This window comes from Papio anubis, chromosome 3 (assembly GCF_008728515.1).
Source record: "Papio anubis isolate 15944 chromosome 3, Panubis1.0, whole genome shotgun sequence".
NCBI classification, from domain to species: Eukaryota; Metazoa; Chordata; class Mammalia; order Primates; family Cercopithecidae; genus Papio; species Papio anubis.
The window spans coordinates 89,955,050-89,976,835 of NC_044978.1; the positions used below are offsets into that span (position 1 = coordinate 89,955,050).

A 21,786-nucleotide genomic window follows, 5' to 3' on the forward strand; every position below is an offset into this window, starting at 1 on the left:
GTATAATAATAATAATAAAACTACCTATCAGTACTATGCTGCTTACCTGGGTGACATAATTATCTATATAATATATATAATATAATATAGTATCTGTATAACAAACTCCCACAACATGCAATTTACCCATGTAACAAACCTGCACATGTACCCCCTTGAACCCAAAATTAAAGTTGGAAAGAAAAAAAAATGTTTGGAAGCCTGAGGTGGGAGGACCACTTGAGCCCAGGAGTTAGAGATTAGTCTGGGAAACAGTGTGGAACCCTGTCTCTACAAATTTTTTTTTAATTAGCTGGGCATGGTAGTGCATGCCTATAGTCCCAGCTACTCAGGAAGCTGAGATGGAAAGATCACTCGCACCCAGAAGGTCAAAGTTGCAGTGAGCCATGTTCCTACCACCACACTCCAACCTTGGTGACAGAGTGATACCCTGTCTCAAAAAACAACAAAAATACTCAATATGCATATGCAGCAGAATAAATTGAGATCTCTATCTTCACCATGTGTCTATCAAAATCTATCAAAATCAACTAAAGACTTAAATCTAAGACTTCAAACTACAAAACTACCAAAAGAAAAACTTTGGGGAAACTCTCCAGGACATTGGTCTAAGCGAAAATTTCTTAAGTGGTGCCTCAAAAGCACAGGCAACCAAAGCAAAATGGACAGAAATGATCACATCAAGTTAAAACACTTGAGCACAGCAAAGGAAACAATCAACAAAGTGAAGGACAGCCCACAGAATGGGAGAAAATATTCGCAAACTCTCCATCTGACAAGGGATTAATAACAAGAATATATAAGAAGCTCATACATCTCAATAGAAAAAAAATCTAATAATCTAATTTTAAAATAGGCAAAAGATTTTTGTTTTCTGAGATAGCAGATTGGAGGCAGTGTTAGCATGCCTCTCCCACTTGGAAAGACATGATAGTGTGCAGATGTTCATGCTGCGAACTGTTTTCCAAGAAGCAATGCAGGAACTTAACAGGGAAACTGAAATTTGTAGATTATTTGAAAGAAGTGGCAGGCTGTAGCCCACATCATGAACCAGGTGAAAAACTGTAAGTCTCCAGAGTGTGAGAGAGTGAGAGACTGCCTCCAGGATATACACGCCCACTGGGGAAACTGGAAATCCAGGCCAAGAGGGAAGGCATTAATGCTACTCAGCACTGGAACTCATTTAGGGGGCAGTGAGAAATATAAAAGTAGAAATGGCAGCAGAAAGATCCTTCCATTTATTCCCAGTGTCCAGGACAAACTGGGGGAAGCTATTCATTATTTTGCCTCAGAGGGGACCTCATGGAAGTCTGCCAAGTTACTCAGGCAGTACTCACTGGTTGAAAGAAGCTCTCAACTGAATTTCACAACATAACCTCAAGTGGGGAAGACCCTTGGACAGAACCAAGGGGAAAGTGGGAAGTGTGCTGCAGCCATGAGTGCAGGAGCTAGACATGCTGGCTCTCTGGGAAGACTGGGAGGGGCAAGGCCTCAAGGCCATGGTTGCCCTCTCCATTGGGAAGGTGTACGGCTGCGGAAGTCTTGGGTTCTGAGCATAGATGCCTGGAACTTAGCTTGCTGCTGCTAGTAGAAAACTGCGGGTCTGAGATGTGGCTTACCAAGTGCTCGGGAGCTAGGTGAGGTTTACTGGCACCTGTTATTCCCCACTCCCTGCACAAACACTTCTGTGCAGCAGAAGCAGTAACACTTCTCTCTGGAACATTATCCCAGTAGCCAGAGAACCACCCCACAACTCACAGAGGGGCCACTCCACACATGAAGAGTAAAAGCACAAGCCTGCCTGACACAGCCCCAACCTGACTTTCCCCCTTCACTAGCTCTGGTAGCTTAAAACAAAGGATAGAAACTTTTGGAAGTTTTATGGCCCTACCTATCACATGAAAAACCAGACTACTGCTCCTGGTAACATAAGACAAGCAAAAATCCCACTGCTACTACAGCAACTGGTGCTCTTTTGCAAGTGCTACCTCCTGGCTGGAGGCCAACCAACACAGTTCATTACAGCATTTCAAGGTAGAATAACATTGCACCCAGGAAGAATAAAACTTGTGCATGACCTCAGCTATCACCATTGCCTGCAGCACTCTGGCTAACCAGGAAGCCCTGAGTCTGTCCACATGAACTCTTCATTACCACTACAACCAGCATTTGAGGAAAGCCAACACACTAAGGCTATCTATAACCAAGGAATCTCACAGAGTCTATGTCACTCGCCTGGCACCCCCATCAGAGCTAGTACTGGTACCCACTGCTGGGAGACTTGATGACAGGTCATATCTCTAGACCTCTTGCAGACATTCCCCAGGACCAGCCTGGAATGGGCAGCTAGACCCATTGGAGCAACAGCATTCACAGTAGTCTGACTGTCAGGGACTTCTACTCCTAGAGGAAGGAGAAGTTTACCACATCAAGGAATATCGTGTGAGACAAAAGAAACCAGACAGCAGGACTTGAGTCCCAAATCTTTCTGCTGGTGGGAAGTCTCTCAGCAGAGGCACAGTTGGTGGTACTGGGCTCAGCAGGGAAAGTCTGCAGCTCCACCTCAACAATCAGGCAGCCCTGGTGCTCATGAAGAGTCTTGGAGAAGATTTCTTTTTCCCCTTATCCGCCACTGTAGATACAGCTGGGGCTTTTCCCACAAGAGCTCGATATGGATGCACCTACAGACTTCTCTGAAACACTTCAAGGTGACTGCATTCCCACAGGAGGAGCACCCTCCAAATGCAGGCTACACAGGAGGCAGAGTCACAATTTCTCTCCACTTGGAACATCAATATTCCTGCAGACGAAAGGAGGTACCTCTCTGATTTGAATAGCCAGAACACTGGGTCAAGAGTGTGTCTGGGAGATGAACAGCTTTCCTGTGGGCCTGGCAGGGGAGGTGAAATGGCTCTGGTCCTTCTCTCTGAGAAGACCTCAGTGTATTTCACTGAGTGCTCCCCCAGTCACATCTGTCAAGTCTGGTACCTCTGCCCACCATTAGGTATTAGGTATTGCATTTACCCCCCTGCTTTAGCCACAGCTGGTTTTTACCTGTGGAAAGTTCCCCTACTGGGCTAAAGCTTGAACAATTCAACCCAGTAAATACAATACTGTGGGAAAAAATAATAAATAAAGAAGTATACAACATGGGGGAATTAGATAAGCTTCAAGAGACCTCTGCCATTTCAACACTATAGGAGACAGTGAACTTGCTCACAAACTGAGCACGTTGCTGCTACAACCAGCATCTGAGAAATTCATCATACAAAGACTCTCTGTGACTAAGTAACTCATAGAGAGTCTTCACCCCTGAGAACATGAAGAGCCAAGTTATGCTACAGTAAACTATAAACATTAAAGTCACAACCTTAAGAGGGGAAAAAGAAATTTTTAAAAAATAGTCAAAGTAAAAGTAAATTCAAGAATAATCATGAAAAACAGTCTACCAACATAAGAAGGAACTACAAAAGTAATTCTGGTAATATGACAAAACAGGGTTCTATAACACCCCCAAAACATTACACTAGCCCTTCATCAGTGAATCCAAACCAAGATTAAATCTTTGAAGTGCAACATAAAGAATTTAAAAGGTTGATTATTAAGCTATTCAAGGAGATACCAGAGAAAGGTGAAAACCAATATAAAGAAACTTTTTTTTAAATTCAGGATATAAATAAAAAATTTTCTAAAGAGATAGATGTATTAAAGAAAAGTCAATTAGAACTTCCGGAAATGAAAGACACTTATAGAATTACCAAATGCAGTGGAAAGTTTCAACAGTAGACTAGAACAAGGAGAGGAAAGAACTTCAGAGCTCAATGACAAGGCATTCAAATTAACACAGTCACATAAAAATAGAGAAAAAAGAATAAAAAGAAAGGAGCAAAGTCATGTAGAAACATAAGATTGTGCAAAATGGTCAAATCTAAAAATAATTTGTGTTCCTGAGAGAGAAGAGAAAGCAAAAAGTTTGGAAAATTTATTTCAGGGAATAATTGAGGAAAACCTCCCTGGCCTTGCTAGAGAATTCGATATCCAAATACAAGAATTATAAAGAACTCCTGGGAGATTCATTGCAAAAACACCATCACCAAGGCCTATAGTCATCAGGCTATCTAGAGTCAATATGAAGGAAAGAATTCTATGAGCAGTAAGACAAAAGCATTAGGTAACCTATAAAGAAAAACCTATCAGACTAAAAGCAGACTTGTCAGCAAAAACCTTACAAGCCAGAGGGATTGGGGACTTAGTTTTAGCCTCCTTAAACAGAGTAACTGTCAGCTAAGAATTATGTACGTAGCAAAACTGCTTCATAAATCAAGAAAAAATAAAGTCATTTTTAGACAAACAAACACTGAGGGAATTTGTTACTATCAGACCAGCCCCACAAGAAATGCTAAAAGAAGTTCTAAATCTTGAAACAAAAGCTCAATATGCACCAAAATAAAACCTCCTGAAAATTCACAAGGTCTATAAAACAACACAATGAAAAAACAAAGTATCTAGGTAAAAATTAACCTGGTGAATGGAACAGTACTTCACATCTCAATATTAATATTGAAAGATGTAAATGGCCTAAATGCTCCACTTAAAAGAAACAGATTGGTAGAGTGAGGCCAGGCATGGTGACTCACACCTGTAATCCTAGCACTTTAGGAGGCCAAGGCAGGTGGGCCGATTGAGCCCAGGAGTTCAAGACCAGCCTAGGAAACATGTGAAGCCCCGTCTCTACCAAAAACACAAAAATTAGCTTGACATGGTGACACATACCTGTAGTCCCAGTTACTCAGGAGGCTAAGGTGGGAGGATGGCTTGACCTCAGAAGGTAGAGGTTGCAGTGAGCCATGAACTTCCCACTGCACTCCAGCCTGGGTGACAAAGCCAGACTCTGTCTCAAAAATAATAATAATAATAATAATGTAAGTTGGCAGAATTTATTTTAAAAATCAAGAACTAAATAACTGCCATCTTCAAGAAACCCACCTAACACATAAGGATTCATATAAACTAAAAGTAAAGTGATGGTAAAAGATATTCCACACAAATGAAAACCAAAAGTGAGGAGGAGCATATTCTTATACCAGATGAAACAGACTTTAAAGCAACAATCAAAAAAAGACAAAAAGGATTATTATATAATGATAAAAAGATCATTCCAACAAGAAGACGTTACAATCCTAAATTTGTTAGCACCAACACTAGAGTTCCCATATTCAAAAAAAAAAAAAAACAATTACTAATTGACCTAAGAAATGACACAGACATCAACACAATAATAATGGGGGACTTCAATATCCCACTGACAGCACTAGACAGATCATTGAGACAGAAAGTCCACAAAGAAACAATAGACTTAAACTACACTCTAAAAGAAGTGAACCTAACAGATAGTTACAGAGCATTCTACCCAAGAACTGCAGAATATACATTCTTCTCATCAGCATATGGAATGTTCTTCAACATGGGTCATATGATAGGCCACAAAACAAGTCTCAATAAATATTAAAATAACAAAATTATATCAAATATCTTCTCAGATTGACAGAATGAAGCCAGGCATGGTGGAAGAAAACTTGAAATAAACTAAAGGGGTGCCTGCCATTGCTAAGGCTTGAGTAGGTAAATAAAGCAGCCAGGAAGCTCCAACTGGGTGGAGTCCACTGCAGCTCAAAGAGGCTTGCCTGCCTCTGTAGACTACACCTCTGGGGGCAGGGCAGGGCTGAACAAAAGGCAGCAGAAATTTCTGCAGACTTAAATGTCCCTGTCTGACAGCTTTGAAGAGAGCAGTGGTTCTCCCAGCATGGAGTTAGAGATCTGAGAACGGACAGACTGCCTCCTCAAGTAGGTCCCTGGCCCCTGAGTAGCCTAACTGGGAGATACCTCCCAGTAGGGGCCGACTGACATGTCACTCAGCCAGGTGCCCCTCTGAGACGAAGTTTCCAGAGGAATGATCAGGCAGCAACATTTGCTTTTCTGCAATATTTGCTGTTCTAAAGCCTCCACTGGTGATACCAAGGAAAACAGGGTCTGGAGTGGACCTCCAGCCAAGTCCAAAAGACCTGCAGCTGAGGGTCCTGACTGTTGGAAGGAAAACTAACAAACAGAAAGGACATCCACACCAAAACCTCATCTGTATGTCACCATAATGAAAGACCAAAGGTAGACAAAAGCACAAAGATGAGGAGAAACCAGAGCAGAAAATCTGAAAATACTAAAAATCAGAGCACCACTTCTCCTCCAAAGGAAAGCATTTCCTCACCAGCAATGGAACAAAGCTGGACAGAGAATGACTTTGATGAGTTGAGAGAAGAAGGCCCCCGATGATCAAAGTTCTTTGAGCTAAAGGGGGATATTCAACGCCATTGCAAAGAAGCTAAAAACCTTGAAAAAAGATTAGATGAACGGTTAACTAGAATAATCAGTGTAGAGAAGTCTTTAAATGACTTGATGGAGCTGAAAACCATGGCACGAAAACTACGTGACGCATGCACAAGCTTCAGTAGCCGATTTGATCAACTGGAAGAAAGGGTGTCAGTGATTAAAGATCAAATGAATGAAATGAAATGAGAAGACAAGTTTAGAGAAAAAAGAGTAAAAGCAAATGGACAAAGCCTCCAAGAAATATGTGAATATATGAAAAGACCAAATCTACGTCTGCTTGGTGTACCTGAAAGTGATGGGGAGAATGGAACCAAGTTGGAAAACACTCTGCAGGATATTCTCCCACAGAACTTCCCCAACATAGCAAGGCAGGCCAACATTCAAATTCAGGAAATACAGAGAACACCACAAAGATACTCCTCAAGAGGAGCAATTCCAAGACATAAACGTCAGATTCACCAAAGTTGAAACGAAGGAAAAAATGTTAAGGGCAGCCAGAGAGAAAGGCTGGGTTACACACAGAGGGAAGCCCATCAGACTAACAGCAGATCTCTCAGCAGAAACTCTACAAGCCAGAAGAGAGTGGGGACCAATATTCAACATTCTTGAAGAAAAGAATTTTCAACCCAGAATTTCATATCCAGCAAAACTAAGATTCCTAAGTGAAGGAGAAATAAAATCCTTTACAGACAAACAAATGCTGAGAGATTTTGTCACCACCAGGCCTGCCTTACAAGAGCTCCTGAAGGAAGCACTAAACATGAAAAGGAAAAACTGGTACCAGCCATTGTAAAAACATGCCAAATTGTAAAGACCACAGATGCTAGGAAGAAACTACATCAACTAACGAGCAAAATAACCAGCTAACACCATAATGACAGGATCAAATTCACACAAAATAATATTAAACTTAAATGTAAATGGGCTAAATGCTTCAATTAAAAGACACAGACTTGCAAACTGGATAAAGAATCAAGACCCATCCGTGTGCTGTACTCAGGAGACCCATCTCATGTGCAGAGACATAGGTAGGCTCAAAATAGAGGGATGGAGGAAGATCTACCAAGCAAATGGAAAACACACAAACAAAAAGCAGGGGTTACAATCCTAGTATCTAATAAAACAGACTTCTAACCATCAAAGATCAAAAGAGACAAAGAAGGCCATTACATAATGGTAAAGGGATCAATTCAACAGGAAGAGCTAACTATCCTAAATATATATTCACCCAATACAGGAGCACCCAGATTCACAAAGCAAGCCCTTAGAGAACTACAAAGAGACTCAGACTCGCACACAATATTAATGGGAGACTTTAACACACTACTGTCAACATTAGACAGATCAACGAGATAGAAAGTTAACAAGGATATCCAGGAATTGAACTCAGCTCTGCACCAAGCAGACCTAATAGACCTCTACAGAACTCTCCACCCCAAATCAACAGAATATGCATTCCTCTCAGCACCACATCACATTTATTCCAAAATAGTTGAAAGTAAAGCACTCCTCAGCAAATGTGAAAGAACAGGAATTATAACAAACTGTCTCTCAGACCACAGTGCAATCAAACTAGAACACAGGATTAAGAAACTCACTCAAAAACTCAAAGACACAACATATCAGAATCTCTGGGACACATTTAAAGCAGTGTGTAGAGGGAAATTTAGAGCACTAAATGATCACAAGAGAAAGCGGGAACGATCTAAAATTGACACCCTAACATCACAATTAAAAGAACTAGAGAATCAAGAGCAAACACATTCAAAAGTTAGCAGAAGGCAAGAAATAACTAAGATCAGAGCAGAACTGAAGGACATAGAGACACAAAAAATCCTCCAAAATATCAATGAATCCAAGAGCTGGTTTTTTGAAAAGATCAACAAAATTGATAGACCACTAGGAAGACTAATAAAGAAGAAAAGAGAGAAGAATCAAATAGACTCAATAAAAACTGACAAACGGGATATCACCACCGATCCTGCAGAAATACAAACTACTATCAGAGAATACTATAAACACCTCTACATAAATAAACTAGAAAATCTAGAAGAAATGGATAAATTCTTGGACACATACACCCTTCCAAGACTAAACCACGAAGAAGTTGAATCTCTGAATAGACCAATAACAGGCTCTGAAATTGAGGCAATAATTAATGGCCTACCAACCAAAAAAGTCCAGGACCAGACGGATTCACAGCCGAATTTTACCAGAGGTACAAGGAGGAGCTGGTGCCATTCCATCTGAAACTATTCCAATCACTTGAAAAAGAGGGAATCCTCCCTAACCCATTTTATGAAGCCAGCATCATCCTGATACTGAAGCCTGACAGACACAACAAAAAAGAGAATTTTAGACCAATGTCCCTGATGAACATTGATGCAAAAATCCTCAATAAAATACTGGCAAACCGAATCCAGCAGCACATCAAAAAGCTTATCCACCATGATCAAGTGGGCTTCATCCCTGGGATGCAAGACTGGTTTAACATACGCAAATCAATAGACACAATCCATCATATAAACAGAACCAAAGACAAAAACCATACAATTATCTCAATAGATGCATAAAAGGCCTTCAACAAAATTCAACAGCCCTTCATGATAAAAACTCTCAATAAATTAGGTATTGATGGGACATACCTACAAATAATAAGAGCTATTTATGACAAACCCACAGCCAATATCATACTGAATGGGCAAAAACTGGAAGCATTCCCTTTGAAAACTGGCACAAGACAGGGATGCCCTCTCTTACCATTCCTATTCAACATAGTGTTGGAAGTTCTGGCCAGGGCAATCAGGCAGGAGAAAGAAATAAAGCATATTCAATTAGGAAAAGAGGAAGTCAAATTGTCCCTGTTTGCAGATGACATCATTGTATATTTAGAAAACTCCATCATCTGAGCCCAAAATCTCCTTAAGCTGATAAGAAACTTCAGCAAAGTCTCAGGATACAAAATCAATGTGCAAAAATCACACGCATTCCTATACACTAATAGCAGACAGAGAGCCAAATCATGAGTGAATTCCCATTCACAATTGCTTCAAAGAGAATAAAATACCTAGGAATCCAACTTACAAGGGATGTGAAGGACCCCTTCAAGGAGAACTACAAACCACTGCTCAATGAAATAAAAGAGGACACAAACAAATGGAAGAACATTCAATGCTCATGGATAGGAAGACTCAATATTGTGAAAATGACCATACTGTCCAAGATAATTTATAGATTCAATGCTATCCCCATTGAGCTACCAATGACCTTCTTCACAAAATTGCAAAAAACTACTTTAAAGTTCATATGGAACCAAAAAAGAGCCTGCATTGCCATGATAATCCTAAGCCAAAAGAACAAAGCTGGAGGCATCACGCTACCTGACTTCAACCTATACTACAAGGCTACAATAACCAAAACAGCATGGCACTGGTACCAAAACAGAGATATGGACCAATGGAGCAGAACAGAGACCTCAGAAATAATACTACACATCTACAGCCATCTGATCTTTGACAAACCTGACAAAAACAAGAAATGGGGAAAGGATTCCCTATTTAATAAATGGTGCTGGGAAAATTGGCTAGCCATAAGTAGAAAGCTGAAACTGGATCCTTTCCTTACTCCTTATACAAAAATTAATTCAAGATGGATTAGAGACTTAAATGTTAGACCTAAAAACCATAAAAACCCTAGAAGAAAACCTAGGTAATACCATTCAGGACATAGGCATGGGCAAGGACTTCATGTCTAAAACACCAAAAGCAATGGCAACAAAAGCCAAAATTGACAAATGGGATCTAATTAAACTAAAGAGCTTCTGCACAGCAAAAGAAACTACCATCAGAGTGAACAGGCAACCTACAGAATGGGAGAAAATTTTTGCAATCTACTCATCTGACAAAGGGGTAATATCCAGAATCTACAAAGAACTTAAACAAATTTACAAGAAAAAAAAAACCCCCATCAAAAAGTGGGTGAAGGATATGAACAGACACTTCTCAAAAGAAGACATTTATGCAGCCAACAGACACATGAAAAAATGCTCATCATCACTAGCCATCAGAGAAATGCAAATCAAAACCACAATGAGATACCATCTCACACCAGTTAGAATGGTGATCATTAAAAGGTCAGGAAACAACAGGTGCTGGAGAGGATTTGGAGAAATAGGAACACTTTTACACTGTTGGTGGGACTGTAAACTAGTTCAACCATTGTGGAAGACAGTGTGGTGATTCCTCAAGGCTCTAGAACTAGAGATACCATTTGACCCAGCCATCCCACTACTGATTATATACCCAAAGGATTGTAAATCATGCTGCTATAAAGACACATGCACACATATGTTTATTGTGGCACTATTCACAACAGCAAAGACTTGGAACCAACCCAAATGTCCATCAATGATAGACTGGATTAAGAAAATGTGACACATATACACCATGGAATACTATGCAGCCATAAAAAGGATGAGTTCATGTCCCTTGTAGGGACATGGATGCAGCTGGAAACCATCATTCTCAGCAAACTATTGCAAGGACAGAAAACCAAACACCACATGTTCTCACTCATAGGTGGGAAGTGAACAATGAGATCACTTGGACACAGGAAGGGGAACATCGCACACCAGGGACAGTCGTGAGATGGGGGGAGGGGGGAGGGATAGCATTAGGAGATATACCTAATGCAAATGACGAGTTAATGGGTGCAGCACACCAACATGGCACATGTATACGTATGTAACAAACGTGCACCTTGTGCACATGTACCCTAGAACTTAAAGTATAATAATAAAATTTTAAAAAATGAAAGAAACTACAAAAGGAACACCCAAAAATTTACAAATACATGGAAATTTTAAAATCTACCCCTGAATGATATTCAGTTAACAATGAAATTAAGATAAAAATTTAAAACTTCTTTGAAATGAATGATAATAATGACACAAGTTCTCAAAACTTCTAAAATACAGCAAAAGCAGTGCTAAAAGGAAAATTTATAGCACCCTAAATGCCTACATCAAAACGATCACAAATTGACAACCTGTCATCACACCTCAAGGAACTAGAGAAATATAAACAAACTGAACCTAAAGCTAGCAGAAGAAAAGAAATAACAAAGATCAGCACAGAACTGAGTGAAACTGAAACAAAAAAATATATATATTAAAGATAAATGAAACAAAAAACTAGTTCTTTGAAAAGATAAACATAATTGGCTGGGCACGGTGGCTCACGCCTGTAATCCCAGCACTCTGAAAGGCCAAGATGGGCAGATCACCTGAGGTCAGGAGTTTGAGACCAGCCTGGCCAACATTGCAAAACTCTATCTCTACTAAAAAAGCAAAAATTAGCCAGGTGTGGTGATCAGTACCTGTAATCCCAGCTACTCAGGAGGCTGAGGCAGGAGAATTGCTTGAACCCTGGAAGGGGAGGTTGCAGTGAGTCAAGATCATGCCACTGCACTCCAGTCTGGGAGACAGAACGAAACTCTGCCTTAAAAAAAATAATAATAACAATAAAAAGAAAAAGAAAAGAGAAATGAAATTTATTGACTATCTAGATTAATGAAGAAAAAGAGAGAGAAGATTCAAATAATTTCGATTAGAAATGAAACTGGAAACATGACAATCAACACCACAGAAATATAAAAGATCATTCACGATTCCACACTGTGGAATACTACTCAGACATAAAAAGGAACAAAATAATTTATTTTTGCAGCAACTTGGATGGAGCTGGAGGCCATTCATTATTCTAAGTGAAGTAACTCGGGAATGAAATACCAAATAGCATATGTTCTCACTTATAAGTGGAAGCTAAGCTATGAATACACAAAGGCATACAGAGTGCTATAATGAACTCGGAGACTCATAAGGAATCAAACTTGACTTATAGAGCCAATAAAAGCCGCTTGGGAAAACTAACCTCATACCTTGTCTACACAATCCCTGTACAGTGTTCCTGACCTGTGGCAAGTAGAGAATGTCACTTTCTGACAGACCCAGGAGCCCCAAGTTATCTTGGGATCTGAAGGGGAGAGAAATTTACCTTTAAATTATAGGAATTTGATAGTACAAACCCATGGCTGGGTTCTGCTTTAAATAAAAAAGTCATATCTGATATTTCTTTTATGGAACAAAGCTCCATCAAAGCTAATTTTAAAACCCTATGTGGCAAATAATTCTTCTTGCTGCACTTTATAAGTATAAAGTATAAGACTAAACCTTATTTTTGCAAACAAATTGGTCCTATTATGGTTTGTCTTTAGTAAAACTGGAAAAGTTTTGTTTCAAAAACTATGGTACACCTGTTATTATAATATATTCTAGTCTCGTCGGTTGTTTTTTAGGTTTTTTCTCTGCACTTTAGACTGATTCTGCTTATTCCTATAAACCAACAGTGATCTCTGGCTGCTGCTCAAAATAAACAAGAGGGATGGGTAATGTAAAAACCTGGATCAATATTCTAGTTCTGGGCACATATTGGATTTAGCTGGCAATCCCATGTCAGCTTGGTTTCAACAGTTGCTCAGTTCATGGAAAGCCTTCTTGTTTAGTTTATTTGGGATAGTTTTGCTTATTTTGCTGTACTGTTGTGGAATGTATTGCTGTTGTACTCTTTGTGTAGGAATGCAGGATAAGCTTACTCAATGTTTTCTTAAATTGAACACTTATTAATCTTCCAGATATCATCTTTTGTCAGAATTCAGAGTAATGAATGATCCTCAGCATATGGATGCCTTGTGACTGAGCTCCTCTCTACCTCAAATACAAGAGATCATAATAGTTAGGCAAGAATATCATTGCCCCTATTGAGCCTAAAGAAGAAGTTACAGAAGATGGATCTTTGTCCCTCAATAACCCTTAGGATTAAGGGTTCCCTTGTAAAAGGGAGGGGGGAAATAGGTCAGACGATTGCCATTCTCAACCCAGAGAGATTCCATCCTGAATAGGCACTGTGTAAAATAAGGCCAAGATCTACAGGGCTGCATTCCCAGGAGGTTAGGTGTTTTTACTCACAGGATAAGACGGAGGGTTGACACAATATGCAGGTCACAAAGACCTTGATGATAAAACAGGCTGTTTTGAGAAGCTGGCCAAAACCCACCAAAACCAAGATGGTGTTGAAAGTGATCTCTGGTTGTCCTCACTGCACATTATACACTAATTATAATACATTACTATGCTAAAAAGACACTCCCACCAGTGCCATGACAGTTTACAAATGCCATGGCAACATCAGGAAGTTACACTAAATGGTCAAAAAAGGGAGAAACCCTAAGTTTCAGGAATTTCCCACTTTTTTTGGGAAGTCTATGAATAATCTACCCCTTGTTTAGCATATAATCAAGAAATAACTAAAAGTATATTCAGTTGAACAGCCCATGTTTCCATTCTTTTATTCCTGTACTCCCTTAAGAAATTTGCTGTCATTTAAAAAAAATGAATTCACTGATATAATTCATCCATGTAACCAAAAACAACTTGTTCCCCAAAATCTCTTGAAATAAAAATATATTTTTAAAAAATAGAAATTAAATAATAAAATAAACAAAAGGTCTGAATATACATTTCTTAAAATAAGACATAAAGATTGCCAACAGGTATATAAAAAGGTGCTCAATATTGATCACCAGAAAAATGCAAATGAAAGGTACAATGAGATATCATCTCACCTCAGTGACCTGGCTTTTATCCAAAGGACAGACAATAGCAAATTCTATTGAGGATGTAGAGAAAGGGGAACTCTTGTTCACTGTTGGTAGCAATGTAAATTAGTACAGTCACTATAGAGAACAGTATGGAGTTTCCTTAAAATACTCAAAACAGAACTACCATGTGATCCAACAATCCGACTGCTAGGTATATACACAAATGCGAAGAAGTCAATATAGTCCAGAGATATCTGCACTGTCATTTTTACTATGGCACTATTTAATATAGCCAAGGTTTGGAATCAACCTAAGTGTCTATCAACAGATGAATGGATAAAGAAAATGGAGATTATATATACAATGGAGTACTATTCAGCCATAAAAAAGAATTAAGTCTTGTCATTTGCCACAACATAGATGAAACTGGAAGACATTACGTTCAGTGAAATAAGCCAGGACCAAAACAAACAAATTTCACATGTTCTCACTGATTCATGGCAGGTAAAAACCAAATCAGTTGAACTCATGGAAATAGAGGGTAGAATGATGGTTGCCAGTGGCTAGAAAGGGTAGTGGGAAAGGGTAGCAGAGGATGTCAAGATGGTTAATAGGCTCAAAAATATAATTAGATAAAATGAATAAGATCTAATATTTGAAACTACAACAGGAGAGTCAACAATAACTTATTGTATATTTTTAAATAACCAAAAGAGTGGAATTTGAATGTTCCTAACACAAAGAAATGACAAACGCCTGAGGTGATAGATACCCTATTTACCTTGAGGTGACTATTACACATTGTATGACTGTATCAAAATATCTCAGGTACCCCGTAAATATGTATACCTAATATGCACTCATAAAAAATTAAAAATAAAAAAATGTTTTTTAAAATAAAAGATGATGTTATCCCCCTCAAGGTATGTCCTCGTGTCCCCAAATGGTTTCTAGGCCAATAAATATGGTCAACAATCAAATCTCAGCTTGACTAGGGAAACAGTTCACCAAAAAATCACTATAGGACCCAACTCATATGTACCTGTGGGAATAGAAAAAGCTTATTAGATATCAATCATGAGCATGCTCGGCCAGGGGAGCAGAATATAAAGGAGAGGTTGTTGAAATCAGGGCAATCTCCTGCAACTGAAGAAGTAGTACCCCAAGAAAGACATCTGGAATCAGTTCTGTGCTACTCGGATAGCTCCTTTAAAATTGGGGGGGGGGGGGGGGGCGGAGGCGGGAAATTATGGCCTACAACAAATCAGGTGAAGATTCCAGAACTGCTTTGGAAGAGTGCTAAGGAAGGAGTCAAGAGGCTCAGAGAGGTGGGAATGTTCAACTGGACTTGTCATATAAGACCTGAAAATCCAGAAGATGACTCTGTTTCTCAAGAGAATCAAAAGGGGACTCTCCTTTTACTAAAGCAATAAGAAACGCAAAGTGGTGCAAGGGCTGGGGATGAAGGGCACTGGCCTCACTGAGAGGCTTGGCAGTGTCTATGCTTTGTACACTAGGGGTAATAGTAGGGAAGCCCCTAGGATTCAGGGATGATAGGATTATGAAACAGCAGAGGCCAGAAGGCACCACTTAGCCATCAAGAGCAAGATCGATGTAATTATCCAAATAGATAACAAAGGTTGAATGGAAACCAGCGGGCTGTGACATACAGAGATCTGTAGTGATGGTTAATAAATCATGGTGTGCCTAGAGCTAAGATGGATAAGGGTACTGCCTCACCCACACCCAAAAGAAGACCAATAATGGGTGAGTCAAAGGTTGATGTCAGCTGCCACAATAGAAAATTATAATCTCTCTATCCAGTTTCCAAACCTAAGCCAGTTCTCAAATCCAGAGCCATCAATGGAAGCAAAGCTAGGTCCTCTGCAGAAAGAACCCAACACACAGTAATTGTACACACTATCAATTCCCTCAGACCTTCCCTAGACTGATAAACCAGTATTACTATATATGGGGAAAGGGGAAATACTTTTATTTATTTATTTATTTATTTTTGAGATAGGGTCTCACTCTGTCACCCAGGCTAGAGTGCAGTGGCACATTCATAGTTCACTGCAACCTCAAACTCCCAGGCTCAAGCAGTCCTTCTACCTCAGCTTCCCAAGTAGCTGGGACCACAGGCACTTGCTACAAAGACTGGCTATTTTTTTTTTTTTTTTCTGTAGAGGCAGGAACTTGCTATTTTGCCCAGGCTGGTCTTGAACCCCTAGTCTTAAGCAATTCTCCCAAATTGGCCTCCCAAAGTGTTGGGATTACAGGCCTGTGCTAGCACGCCTGGCCAGAAATACCCATATCTTTAAAGAACTCTCAGATGCAGAGTCTGAGCTGACACTGACACCAAAGTAACCCAAATGCTAGCATAGGTCCTCCATTCTGTGAATGAGGAGGCATCCCAATTTACTAAAAAATTTACTGGAGGTGAGGGAAGGAGAGGATCAATGAATTAAAAATTTTTGAAATGTTATATGTGAAAGCTTTTTATTTGGCCACATATATTGTTGGTTACTTTCTCAACATTGAAAAAATAAAGAGAAACATGAATTCAAGAGTCGAGCCCCTGATTATAGTCGTACTTAACTAGGAAGATAAATACAGATTATCACTTGTAGACCTTCATACCAAAAAAAAAAAAACTGTTTGGTTGCTTCCATGTACAAAGGAATAAATACTTGTATTTTGCTGATTATTTTGTAATCAACAAGTAATAATTTATAGCAGGCTTGGGGAAAATGTGAAAACTTGAATTGTAGCATTGCCTTGGTAGAGTTACTAATTTGGTAGATGCTATAGTTTGAATATGTCCCCAAAATTATAATTTCCTGTGCAAAAGACGGAGTAAAATTTTCTGCAAGTGGAGAACTTGGATGTGGCAACATTGTTACAAACAAGTAATGACAATAAAGAAGGGGCTGTTGCCATACAGATGAATGAGCCAGTTCAGCTAACTTGTTGAAAGTCTAATCTCCAAAGCAACAGTGTTGGAAGACAGAACCTAGAAGGAGGTGTTTAGCTCATGAGGGCTCCACTTTCACGAATTAATTAATGCTATTATAAAAGTGTGAGCCCAATTCTCATTTGTCTCCTTTCCTCTCCGGCTCTTGTGCCATGTGGGGACACAATGTTTCTCCTCGCTGGAGGTTGCAGTGTTCAAGGCATCATCTTGAAAGCAGAGAGACTGAGCCCTAACCTGACCATTCCTTGATTTTAGACCTGCCAGCCACTAGAACTGTGAGAGAATAAATTTCTGTTCTTTATAAATTACCCAGTCTGTGAAATTCCTTCACAGCAGCACAAAACAGACTAAGACAACAGGCTACTACTTCAGATCCGCTCTGCCTGTACCACACCTTGTATTCTACTGCTATCATAACACCTATCACGCAGATGAAAGTTATGTATTGATTTATGTAGTGGTTTCTCTTTGTTATCTATTGCATCTATTGCTGTGTAGCAGATTACCTCAAAACCTAGTGTCCCAGAACAACCACATTTATTCTCTTGCAGTTTCTGTGAGTCAGGAATTCAGGAGCAGCTCGACGGTACTAGTGCAGGGTTTACCATGAGGTTACAGTGAAAAGGCTGACTGGGACTGTAGTCTTTGAAGGCTTGCCTGAGGCCAGAGGATCTGTTTTCCAAAGACCATCATTTGGTTGGCAAATTAGTGCTGGCTGTTTGTGAAGGTCTTCAGTTTCACCACCTGGACCTCTTCAAAGTGCTGCTTGAGTGTCTTCGTGATATGAAAGCTGACTTCTTCCAGAAACAGTGAGAAGTCACAATGTATTTTATGACCTAGCCTCAGATGTCACACACTGTCATCTCCACAACATCTTATTAGTTGCACAGTCAGCCCTATTCAATGTGAGAGATAGGCCTGCTGGGACAATAGTTCAAGCAGGTGAACCTACACAGCGTGAAAGTATCACACATTTCCTTGGTGCAGTTCACCCTGCATGCCCAGGGCTTCAACACATACCACTGTGACCACAACCTAGTCATAACCATGAGCCTCACCAACACGTCCAAAATGCTAAAATATGACAATGGCAGTGAAGACATCATTACATGGAGGACTGAAGGTACCATGGACCTCTTGGTGTTAGAATTTGAAGCACTAAATCAAGAGAACTTTTAGACTATGAATTGAAGTTAATGATTTTAGATACTGAGCAACTTGAAATTTCAGAACAAGAGTACAGCTGTGTAGTAAAGATGCATTCTAGTGAATTTGTGCATATATGCCAAGATCTCAGTCATATTAGAGAGTCTGTTATAATTTCCTGTGCAAAAGATGGAGTGAAATTTTCTGCAAATGGAGGACTTGGAAATGGAAACATTGTCACAAACAAGTAATCACAATAAAGAAGAGGAGGCTGTTGCCATAATGATGAATGGGCCAGTTCAGCTAACTTTTGCACTAAGGTACTTAAATTTCTTTATAACAGGCACTCCACTCTCTCTTCCCAGTAACACTTAGTATGTCTGCAGATGCACCCCTTGCTGTAGAGTATAAAACTGCTGGATATGGAACATTTAAAGTATTATTTGGCTCCCAAAATTGACGATGAAAAAGGATTTTAGAAATTCTTAAAATCCAAGAAAATAAAACTAAGCTCTGAAAATTGCTTCTGAGATTCCAGCGTGTACTGAAATCATTTCTATCAATAAATTTATGCCTCTGAATACACAGGTAGATACTGTTTTCTGTATATAACATATTTTTTCCTCTATCTTCTAGAATCTGTTTAAAGTAAAAAATCCAAAGTCAAATCTGGTCTCATTAACCTAGAGAGATATCTGCTTTACTTACAAATATTCCTTCTGATTTTTATAACAAGAGGGTTATAAAAGGGATCTTGACTCTAAATGCAATTTTAAGAATTGTGTTTCTGATTTAAATAAAGTTTTGGGGGTTTTTTGTGGGTTTTTTTCTTTTGTTTTGTTTTGAGACGGAGTCTCGCTCTGTCACCCAGGCTGGAGTGCAGTGGCATGATCTCGGCTCACTGCAAGCTCCGCCTCCCAGGTTCACACCATTCTCCTGCCTCAGCCTCCCGAGTAGCTGGGACTACAGGCGCCCACCACCACGCCCAGCTAATTTTTTGTATTTTTAGTAGAGACGGGGTTTCACCGTGTTAGCCAGGATGGTCTCGATCTCCTGACCTCGTGATCTGCCCGTCTCGGCCTCCCAAAGGGCTGGGATTACAGGCATGAGCCACCACGCCTGGCTTAAATAAAGTCTAATCTGAATTTTAAATGTCAAAAAAGAAACTAGCACATTGGCAGAGTAATTTTGTCTTTTGAATCTACTAATAAAAAACGTTGTTTGTATTTTGTATGTCTGTTTTTATTTACGATTTTACATTTCTAACAACCAACTATATTTTATACAAAGTACCAGTCCACAATACACTGAAAATAAAACAAACAAAAATTCATCCTTCACTATGGATCACTCAAGAAAGACTGTCCTAAACCACACATATGCTGCAAATTGAATGGAAGATACATAAACAGGCATGACTTGAGTCCTGGGGGGAATCAGCAGGTGCTTTATTTTTATGATGGTCTGGGGAGCATTCTGGAAATGATTCTAGACATCTAACATCTTTGGGAAGATTATAACCCATATTATCTCTGGGGAGATAACAATTAGAAAGTTGAGGCCAGTGGAGAGACTCTAGGACCAGGAAGCAATTGCATCTCTGTCCAGGCAGTTTGACAAAAGAAGAAGGAGCTAAATCTGAAGAGTGAAAATCCAAGTACCTATTACTGCTGGCAGAACATGGTGCTGGGTAGCTCTTTATCAGGAAATCTTCAAGCAGCTACTCGACATCTTCAAGTATTCAACCATGGTTTGCATAGAGCACCCTGATGACCTCAAAAAAAAATGTGCCCTTTCCAATATCCCAGATTTTTTTTTTCATGGTATCCTGATAGATAGAATGCCATCTGTAGACCAAGAGATAGCACATATATCTGGAAGAGAAAACCTGAGGAATGTAAAGACGTGCTGGCCATTATCAAAAGATAATTATACACAGTTATTTACCTGGGGAAAGATGGATTAAAACCACCCTAACTTACATCTATAACAAATGTTATTTATGTAATATTAAAAAACAATTAACTAAAAAATTAGGCCTTTAAAACTCTCCAACAGCATGCTCATGCTATTTTTATCTAGCATCTACAAGTTTTGAGGTACCTTATTAGGTTTTTCCAGAAGGGCTCCAATTATTCTTTTGGTACTGAATTGTTTCTTCCTAAGTTACGATCTATTCTCAGTAGCAATTGTCTTCAGCAATCCAGCAGACGTTCTCTCCAATGGCCTCTCTTTATGCACTGACCCAGCCTCTGGAGTTTCTGACAGTCTCACAAAGAACTAAACCCAGAATCATCCATGGATCTGTAAAACGTACAATGACTAGATGCAGATCTAAGATTAAAGGAAAGGATTTTTAACAAGGGGTTATTGTTTGTCGTTGTAGTTGTTATTGTTGTTGTTGTTGGAGACAGAGTCTCGCTCTGTCGCCCAGGCTGGAGTGCAGTGGTGCAATCTCGGCTCACTGAAAGCTCTGTCTCCCGGGTTCAAGCCATTCTCCTGCCTCAGCCTTCCGACTAGCTGGGACTACAGGCACCCGCCACCAGGCCGGCTAATGTTTTGTATTTTTAGTAGAGACAGGGTTTCACCGTGTTAGCCAGGATGGTCTCATTCTCCTGATCTCCTGATCCGCCCGTGTCGGCCTCCCAAAGTGCTGGGATTACAGGCATGAGCCACTGCGCCCGGCCAACAAGAAAGGTTTTTAAGCAACATTTACATTCATGCTACAGAGGCCAAATTTATCCTGTCATTATTTCAAGCTGGCTCAGTGTGCAGACATTCCTGGCCCTAGTCACTCAACATTCAGTAAACAAGTAGTCTATAAAATGACCGTAGTTCAGGCATTATTGGTAGGCAGGCACTGTGTACATGATTTGAACAGAACAGACAGGGTCCTTACCTTCACAGAGCTTACAGTCTCATAAGGGGAATCGACATTAAACACATAAACACACAAATAATAGATTATTACAAATCGATTAAGAACAAGATTATGGGCTGTTCCAAGCCAGAATGAAAAGGTAGACTTATTTTAGATTGGAAAGCAGATTTTAGTTATTGAGGTAAGCTGTAACAAACTATAGAAATGAACTCTGAAAGTATAGTCCTAAGGTAAACTGTAAATACTAAAATAGCAATGTGTGTGTATAAAATACTTACATATTTTTATATTTATACTCAGCCTTTTAGAAAATATGGCATTCATTGTCTTTAGAGCTGTGTTCTCTGGCTTTTAGGTTTTTATTATTTGATTTGATGACTGTGCTTTGTTTCTACCATTAGCAGAATGTGAAGGTGCTTGACATATAATCACTCATTTTGTATTTCATGAATATTCAATAAAACATATGCGATGTTTGACAACTCAGTGTCTCTTTCTGCATTATCTTCCAGTCTCTGACCTTCATTTTCTTGAGGAATAACCCATTATGCTGACCCTGCCTCAGGGCAGCTCAGGTCCATTCTGTGAATGCTTCCCTGCTATTCTGCAAGTGCACTTCAGTCTTGCATGCTATATTCATCCTAGAGAAATCACAAGATGAAACTGAGATAAAAGAGAGCCCACCAAATTTTGAAAGTATTAATAAAAGTTTAAAGTACTATGAATGAAAAGTATAGGTGGCTTG

General features: G+C 39.5%; 1 long non-coding RNA gene and 1 pseudogene across 1 annotated transcript in view; one reads left to right on the forward strand and one right to left on the reverse strand.

Moving 5' to 3' along the window:
- Positions 1–14,924: 14,924 nt before the first annotated feature.
- LOC101015350 lies at positions 14,925–19,001 on the forward strand (annotated as a pseudogene).
- A 328-nt stretch (positions 19,002–19,329) lies between these two features.
- The window catches only part of LOC103884516, a 53,063-nt gene continuing 50,606 nt past the window's right edge, over positions 19,330–21,786 (reverse strand). Inside the window, exons 3-5 of the long non-coding RNA XR_647133.4 lie at positions 21,320–21,682; positions 20,264–20,464; positions 19,330–20,034 (exon numbers count right to left, since the gene is read on the reverse strand). This is a non-coding gene — a long non-coding RNA (uncharacterized LOC103884516). The remainder of the gene's footprint in view (positions 20,035–20,263; positions 20,465–21,319; positions 21,683–21,786) is intronic.